Consider the following 9,061-nt stretch of genomic DNA (forward strand, 5'->3'; position numbering starts at 1 on the left):
TTGTCTCGGTCTCGATACACTCTGGTCTTGGTCTTGTCCAGGCACGTGCAGGGGGGGGGGGGGGGGGGGCGTTGGGTGCTTGAGCACCTGCCCCTTTGCCCTTTGGTGCCCAAAGTGCCCTTTTGTCAAAGCAAAATTTCCTCTATTTTTTTTTTTTTTTTTTGTCATAACGTTTCCTTTTGTGAATGCCTGCTCATGCCCAATCTAAATATTAGTACAATTTTGAATAATAATTTAGCCGTCAATAAGATGACCAACATGATGACCTTTGATCTGACGACGACGACCTCGTCATCAGACCGGGACGATTCGTCACGCCGCACGCGCATTTTTTAATTGTCAGAGGATATTTTCAACACCGCAGAAGCTGGTAAGTGGTGTTTCATTCTCAGCGAAGTGATTTTGATATTTATTTACTTATTATTATTTTACAAGAACGACGTGATGTGAGAACATGCAGATATGTTGTTTATATTGCAGTGTGTAGCTGTAGTGTAGAGTAACGTTAGCTGTTTGAGGGAGAAACGTTTCATAGACATCGAGGGCAGAGGTGTCATGCCCATTCAAATATTTCTGAGCCAAGTTGATTTTAAATGCAGCTTCCAAACGAAAAAAAAAGAAATAAAGAAAAAAAACAGCAGAATAATATTTTTTATATATTTGATATAATCACACTGTTGTGATTAGATCTTTCAGTGCACAGCTGCTAAATTCAAATCTGTGTTCGCTGGCTGGCGCTGAGCCAGAGACGTTCGTACAATGCTTCATGATAACCAATCAACAGTTCTGTTGCGCGAATACAATGGCCAATCGGAGACGTGCAGAAGAGTCATCATGAAACGCGCTGTTTTTGTTCACTTGCTCGCTGACTGAATTATTTAGCGAATTCTTTCTTCAGAGAGAGAGAGAGAGAGAAAACAAAAAACAAAAAATCCTCATGTGCATAATGTAATATACAGTATTGTTCAAAATAATAGCAGTACAATGTGACTAACCAGAATAATCAAGGTTTTTAGTATATTTTTTATTGCTACGTGGCAAACAAGTTACCAGTAGGTTCAGTAGATTGTCAGAAAACAAACAAGACCCAGAATTCATGATATGCACGCTCTTAAGGCTGTGCAATTGGGCAATTAGTTGAAAGGGGTGTGTTCAAAAAAATAGCAGTGTCTACCTTTGACTGTACAAACTCAAAACTATTTTGTACAAACATTTTTTTTTTTCTGGGATTTAGCAATCCTGTGAATCACTAAACTAATATTTAGTTGTATGACCACAGTTTTTTAAAACTGCTTGACATCTGTGTGGCATGGAGTCAACCAACTTGTGGCACCTCTCAGCTGTTATTCCACTCCATGATTCTTTAACAACATTCCACAATTCATTCACATTTCTTGGTTTTGCTTCAGAAACAGCATTTTTGATATCACCCCACAAGTTCTCAATTGGATTAAGGTCTGGAGATTGGGCTGGCCACTCCATAACATTAATTTTGTTGGTTTGGAACCAAGACTTTGCCCGTTTACTAGTGTGTTTTGGGTCATTGTCTTGTTGAAACAACCATTTCAAGGGCATGTCCTCTTCAGCATAGGGCAACATGACCTCTTCAAGTATTTTAACATATGCAAACTGATCCATGATCCCTGGTATGCGATAAATAGGCCCAACACCATAGTAGGAGAAACATGCCCATATCATGATGCTTGCACCTCCATGCTTCACTGTCTTCACTGTGTACTGTGGCTTGAATTCAGAGTTTGGGGGTCATCTCACAAACTGCCTGTGGCCCTTGGACCCAAAAAGAACAATTTTACTCTCATCAGTCCACAAAATGTTCCTCCATTTCTCTTTAGGCCAGTTGATGTGTTCTTTGGCAAATTGTAACCTCTTCTGCACATGCCTTTTTTTTAACAGAGGGACTTTGCGGGGTATTCTTGAAAATAGATTAGCTTCACACAGACGTCTTCTAACTGTCACAGTACTTACAGGTAACTCCAGACTGTCTTTGATCATCCTGGAGGTGATCATTGGCTGAGCCTTTGCCATTCTGGTTATTCTTCTATCCATTTTGATGGTTGTCTTCCGTTTTCTTCCACGTCTCTCTGGTTTTGCTCTCCATTTTAAGGCATTGGAGATCATTTTAGCTGAACAGCCTATCATTTTTTGCACCTCTTTATAGGTTTTCCCCTCTCTAATCAACTTTTTAATCAAAGTACGCTGTTCTTCTGAACAATGTCTTGAACGACCCATTTTCCTCAGCTTTCAAATGCATGTTCAACAAGTGTTGGCTTCATCCTTAAATAGGGGCCACCTGATTCACACCTGTTTCTTCACAAAATTGATGACCTCAGTGATTGAATGCCACACTGCTATTTTTTTGAACACACCCCTTTCAACTAATTCAACTAATTGCCCAATTGCACAGCCTTAAGAGCGTGCATATCATGAATGCTGGGTCTCATTTGTTTTCTGAGATCTACTGAACCTACTGGTAACTTGTTTGCCACGTAGCAATAAAAAAATATACGAAAAACCTTGATTATTCTGGTTAGTCACATTGTACTGCTATTATTTTGAACAATACTGTATAGTGCTTCAGTGATTTTAATGGGAGTTTTTGAGAGTACCTGAACTCTGGCTAGACCGAATGAAAATGTTATGTGATAATGTAAATGTTCTTTACTCTCTGTAAAATGAAAGTGTTAAAATAAGTAACTTACAATATTGTTATTAAAATTTACATTAAATGCAAATTCAGTCGTATTAAAAATATTTCATGGCATGATATGGCACTTAATTAAAAAGTCGGGGTTTTATGTGTAGTTAATAGATTACACTACCTTTCCATTTATTGATCAAATAACAATCTATAAATGTGCAAAACGGGTTTACTTATATGTTTGAGAATCAAGATATTTCCTGATATATTAAGCTAGTTTGGAATTGTTTTGAATAAAAAGGAAAAATAAATAAAACATAAGCCTATATAAGTTATACAGTGCTTTAATAGCATGACTCAGTTGTTTATTGTTTTGTATCAATATTTAAGGTGGACTTATTGATTAGGTGCAAGAATAGTAGTGATGGTTAAAATAATAGATTGATAATGAAATAGTAGATTGTGCCTTGTTCTTAGATGGACAGAGACTGGAAAGTAATAGATCAGATGAGGAGATGGAGATAGAGGAAGAAAAAGAGGCAAATGTAGACGCACAAGTGACAGAAAGAGCAGGTAAGCAGAGGCTGGTGAGAAAGAGGAAAATGTAGAGGCACAAGCGTTTTCTATAGTTTTTACTAAAACAGCTGTTCTTAATTATTCTGTTGAACAGAGAAGAAAAAGCCATCAGGTTGGGACAATTTAAGACATTTCAGTTTCTAATCCCAGAGTTATTATTAGGTGGAAATAATTTATCTTTTTTTACTTTTAAACTTAAAATTTTCTCTTCTAATCTTTTTCTTTTTCAAAACTGCATCAGGGCATTTGCTGCTGTATCAATACATGATCATCCATATCTATACGCAAATCGGCAAGGAATGCATCACAATATATTGCTGTATTGCTATTTTGAACCGCGCTATTTAAACCTTGTTCCATGTGCCCCTTTTATACTTTGAGCACTTGCCCCTCCAAAGGTCTCTGCACGGCCCTGGTCTTGTCTTGGTCTCGGGTTAGGTGGTCTTGACTACAACACTACTGAATAGGCCATCTTGGATCTTAGCAAAATTTCATATCTTCAGTTATAATAGTGGTTAATCAGCTGTTCAAATCCTTCCTGTTCCTCCTTATATGAAGGTGTTAAAGAGCAGTGTTGAACATGAAGGACAGAGTGACTGACAGAGCAATCCATATCTAATTAGAGCAGCTGGCTTTTAAACTAGACAGTTTGATGAGAATGTGAACATTAAAATGTCTGCTAACTGAATGCAAATGGCCTCTTTTAGACATATTGTGTTTAGACAAGAAAGACAGAAAGAAAGATAGAAAGAAGGGAGACAGGATTTATGCAGAAATTCTGAAGAGTGCTGCACAAAAAAAAAAAAACTAAAACAAACAGCAGCTACAGAACCAGGGAACTATCAGAGTCACGGATATAACAAGCAGAACAATATTAAATGAAAGTGAAAATAATTCATTTTGTAAAATTTTGGATGTGGGACCATTAAAATAAAACAGGGTTAAGTAAAATGAGCACCCTCAAATATTTAACGTGATGGGCAGGACTAATAGGCTGAAGACAGTGATCTAAATCATTGGCAAAGCTACTTTGAGATTATATTTTATCAAGCTATAAGATACACATAATTTCAAGTAGTTCAACTACTGTCAAGCCATTCTTCTGAAACAAAACAAAAAAATCTATAATATTACATTGAAGTTATGCATTAATGTAACTACACATACAAATTACTGCAATGCCAAGCTGAAATTAACATTACTGGCAGTTAAATGCAAACAACTTTTATTTACTGTGACACAAATTATGATTAGAGAGAAAATACTATAAAATCAATATGTTCCAAAACTTTCAAAGCTTTAAATTTGGTATAAAGGTAATGTGAAATAAACCTATATGACTATATGACTAATATAGGCCTATAAGTCTTCTGAATTGACATGATCACTTTGTTTATTGAACAGATATATAAGCATTTATACACTCTCAGTTCAAACCAAAACATTGATTAAGAGCGTGACGAGTGGGGCGGGGCCGATAGCCATGGGAATGGAGCGAGGCCGGTGGAGTACTTGATAATGAGCGACACCTGAGCCATTCACTGGTCTTGAGTCCCACGGAGGAGCTCCGGAAGGCTAAAAGGATGATGACAGTGCAAGACGAGAGAGGACCAGATCTGGACTATTTATGTTGTTGTTTTATTATGGTTTGTGCAGCAGTCGTCCCTGAGGAGCTGCCTTTAATTTTGCATTTGTCTATTTGATTATTAAAGTTTAATTTTAAATTTTTGCGGCGTGGCATGTGTGTGGGTCTTACTTATGCCGTGGTCATGGAGGGCCCGGAGGCAGCCTTATAATACCTTATCATTAATAGCTTTATTAATAATTTTATTGTTGTTGTTATTATCATCATTATTTTTCCTTTTCCGGATCCTCCAACCTCCCCCTCAGTGCTGATGAAATTAGTTTGTTAATATTGTTACTATTATTACTACTACTAATACTATTATTATTATTACTATTTGTCATCTTCCTCATCCTCCAACTTTTTCCTAATTTCTGTTTACTATTATTATTATTAGCATCATTATTATTATTATTATTATTATTATTGCTACCACTATTACTGTTATTATTTGTCAGCCTCATCATCTTCTAACCTCCAATTTCTTTTATTAATACTATTATTACATCATCATTATTATTGACATTTTTATTTATTTACACTCTGTCACAGTGTCTGGGTTGTTGTTCCCTGGGGTGCCACTAGATGTCCTCCTTTCTCACGGTGTCTGTCACCAGATCACTTCCTGTTCCCTTATTTGGTCACATTCCTCCTTGTTATGTAATTGATTGTCCCCCACCCTTCTCTTCTTCCCTCATTATCCTTCTGTCTACTTATACCCAGTCTGTCTGTGTTTACGGAGTCCTTGTTTAATGTAATGTTATTTCATGTCCGTCATCCTTGCCTTGTCTTGCCTTGCTTTGCCTTGCCCTGTGTTCGTGTCCTGTTTATGTTCCGATTTGGATTCTCTGGTTTTGACCCTGCCTGGACTGTTTACCCCTTTGGATTATCCCTAAATAAAACATACTTACCTGCAATTGGTTCTCTCGCCGTGTTTCAAGCATCACGTATCGTGACAGAAGGACTCGGTCACAACAGAGAACCAGCGGTATGTCTGCTCATGCCTCATCCCCAGCCACAGAGCGGGACAGAGGCGGTTTTGAGGGAACTCGCCTGGTGGTTTTCCGGGGGACCAGGGGAGATCGCCGAGGAGGGAGTGGTCGAGAGGAGACTTGGCATCGCTCTCAACCATGGCCTCCCTTCGATCCGGGGCTTCTGTGGCATGGGTCAGAGCCACCGTCTCACCATGGCGGATGGAGAGGTGAGAAGAAGCACACGCCCGCCATGGTAGCGCCACAACCCAAGATGGCCGCCAGCCCAGCGCCACAGCACCAAGTGGTCGCTAGCCCAGTACCACAACACAAGATGGCCGCCACCTCCGCGCCACAGCACAAGATGGCCGCCAACCCAGAGCCGCTGCGGTGCATGGCCACCAACCCAGCACCACGAAGCAAAATGGCCGCCAGCCCAGCGCCACAGCACAAGATGGCCGCCAACCCAGCGCCGCTGCGGGGCATGGCCACCAACCCTGCACCACGAGGCAGGAAGGAAGCCAGCCTCACACCACAGTACCAGATGGCCACCAGCTCAGCACCAACGCTCAAGATGGCCGCTGACTCATTTTTAGACTATTTCTCCATGCTGTCACTGATCCTAGAAGTTCCCAAGATTGTTCACGTCAAAGCTGCTGAGCCAGCACCACCGGTCCAGCGCCACAGTACAAGATGGCCGCCAGTCCAGCGCCACAGTACAAGATGGCCGCCAGTCCAGTGCCACAGCCCAAGATGGCCGCCAGCCTAGCGCCACGGCCCAAGATGGTCGCCAGCTTAGAGCAACAGCACAAGATGGCCGCCAACCCAGCGCCACAGGTGCCACCGACTCGCGGTCATAGAGGACGGAGGACGAGGAGACGGACGTCTACTGTTCCTCAAGACCTGGAGAATGTTCCTGAGCGGGCCGCTGCCGTCCAGGAGGACATTCTCGAGCGGACCGCTGCCGTTCCCGAGGAGGGGCCCGAGGTGGTGCCCGATGCTGTTCCGGATGCCAAGGCGGTGCCTGACACTGTTCTGGAGGTCGAGACGGTGCCCGATGCTGTTCCGGAGGTCAAGGCGGTGCCCGATAGTGTTCCGGAGGCCGAGGCGGTGCCCGATGCTGTTCTGGAGTCGGGTCAGGTTCCGGTGGACTCTCCGGAGTCGAGTCATGTTCCAGTGGACTCTCCAGAGTCGAGTCAGATTCACGTGGACTCTCCGGAGTCGAGTCAGGTTCCGGAGGACTCTCCAGAGTCGAGTCAAATTCCCGTGGACTCTCCGGAGTCGAGTCAGGTACCGGTGGACTCTCCGGAGTCTAGTCAGATTCCCGTGCACTCTCCGGAGTCGGGTCAGGTTCCGGTGGACTCTCCGGAGTCGAGTCAGGTTCCGGTGGACTCTTCGGAGTCGAGTCATGTTCCAGTGGACTCTCCGGAGTCGAGTCAAATTCCCGTGGACTCTCCGGAGTCGAGTCATGTTCCCGTGGACTCTCAGGAGTCGAGTCAGGTTCCTGTGGACTCTCAGGAGTCGAGTCAGGTACCGGTGGACTCTCCGGAGTCGAGTCAGGTTCCGGTGGACTCTCAGGAGTCGAGTCAGGTTCCGGTGGACTCTCCGGAGTCAGGGCTAGTCACCGCTGACCCTCCAAAGTCAGGTCTAGTCACCGCTGACTCTCCAGAGTCAGGTCAAGTCACAGATCTTCTGGAGTACAGTAAAGACACCAGGGGGTTACCGGAGTCTCGTAGTCCCGTTGGTACGGCCGCACAGAGGTCAGCTCCGCCTTGGGGGGCTCTCGTCCTGACCACATGGCTGTGGTGGTCTTCCGCTTGGACCTGGGGGGCCCTCACCCTGACCACATGGCTGTGGTGGTCTTCCGCTCCGCCCTGGTGGACTCCGGCCTCGACCACAAAGATGTGATGGTCATCCGCTCCGCCCTGGGGGGCTTCCGCCCTGACCAAAAGGATGTGGTGGTCTTCCGCTCTGTCCTGGTGGACTCCGGCCTTGACCACAAAGATGTGGTGGTCACCCGCTCTGCCCTGGGGGACTCAGGCGGCGACCACGTGGACGTGGTGGTCATCCGCTCCTCCCTGGGGGACTCTGGCGGCGACCACGAGGGTGTGGTCGTCTTCTGCTCCGCCCTGGGGGGCTTCCGCCCTGACCACACAGTTGTGGTGGTCTTCTGCTCCACCCTGGAGGGCTCTGGCTTTGACCACACGGCTATGGTGGCCCTCTGCTCCGCCCTGGTGGGCGCCTCAACATGCCCTTCTTGGACTTTGTTTTGTGTTCTTGGTTTCTGTTTTGTTTCTGTCTGTTCCCTGGTGTTTGATCCCCATGTTTTTCTTTTCCGGCCCTCCGTCCCTCCCACTGAGCCTCCACCTGTCCGCCTCCCTCATGGTCTCTGTGTTGTGTCTTGTCATGGAGCGTCTGGGAGCCGCTCCGTAGAGGGGGGGTACTGTCACAGTGTCTGGGTTGTTGTTCCCTGGGGTGCCACTAGATGTCCTCCTTTCTCACGGTGTCTGTCACCAGATCACTTCCTGTTCCCTTATTTGGTCACCTTCCTCCTTGTTATGTAATTGATTGTCCCCCACCCTTCTCTTGTTCCCTCATTATCCTTCTGTCTACTTATACCCAGTCTGTTTTAGTCTGTGTTTACGGAGTCCTTGTTTAATGTAATGTTATTTCATGTCCGTCATCCTTGCCTTGTCTTGCCTTGCTTTGCCTTGCCCTGTGTTCGTGTCCTGTTTATGTTCCGATTTGGATTCTCTGGTTTTGACCCTGCCTGGACTGTTTACCCCTTTGGATTATCCCTAAATAAAACATACTTACCTGCAATTGGTTCTCTCACCGTATTTCAAGCATCACGTATCGTGACACACTCAAAGATGATATTTTAAGCTTCTTATGTAGCTGACTCTGTGCTGGTCTGTTGGCCGTTGTTATGTTTGTTTTGTCGGACTTGGTTATTTTGTATTTGAATTACTACCTGTAAATAGTATATCTGTTTGCATAAAACAATGCAATTAAATATTCGCTGGTACCCGCCTCCTTCCCCGATCTATGAACTTTGTTACAGAAACTCATATAGACAGGATATAAAATTTGATGACACATACATTACAATGTTTTGTCATGTAACATACAAGTATCAATTAGGTTTGATGTTAGTTGATATTTGAGGTTTGTGTCATAATGTATGCCATTTGTGCTTAACATATAATTTCAGCAGACTTGGAATAAAGC

This window comes from Carassius gibelio, chromosome A2, assembly GCF_023724105.1.
Source record: "Carassius gibelio isolate Cgi1373 ecotype wild population from Czech Republic chromosome A2, carGib1.2-hapl.c, whole genome shotgun sequence".
Lineage (NCBI taxonomy): Eukaryota > Metazoa > Chordata > Actinopteri > Cypriniformes > Cyprinidae > Carassius > Carassius gibelio.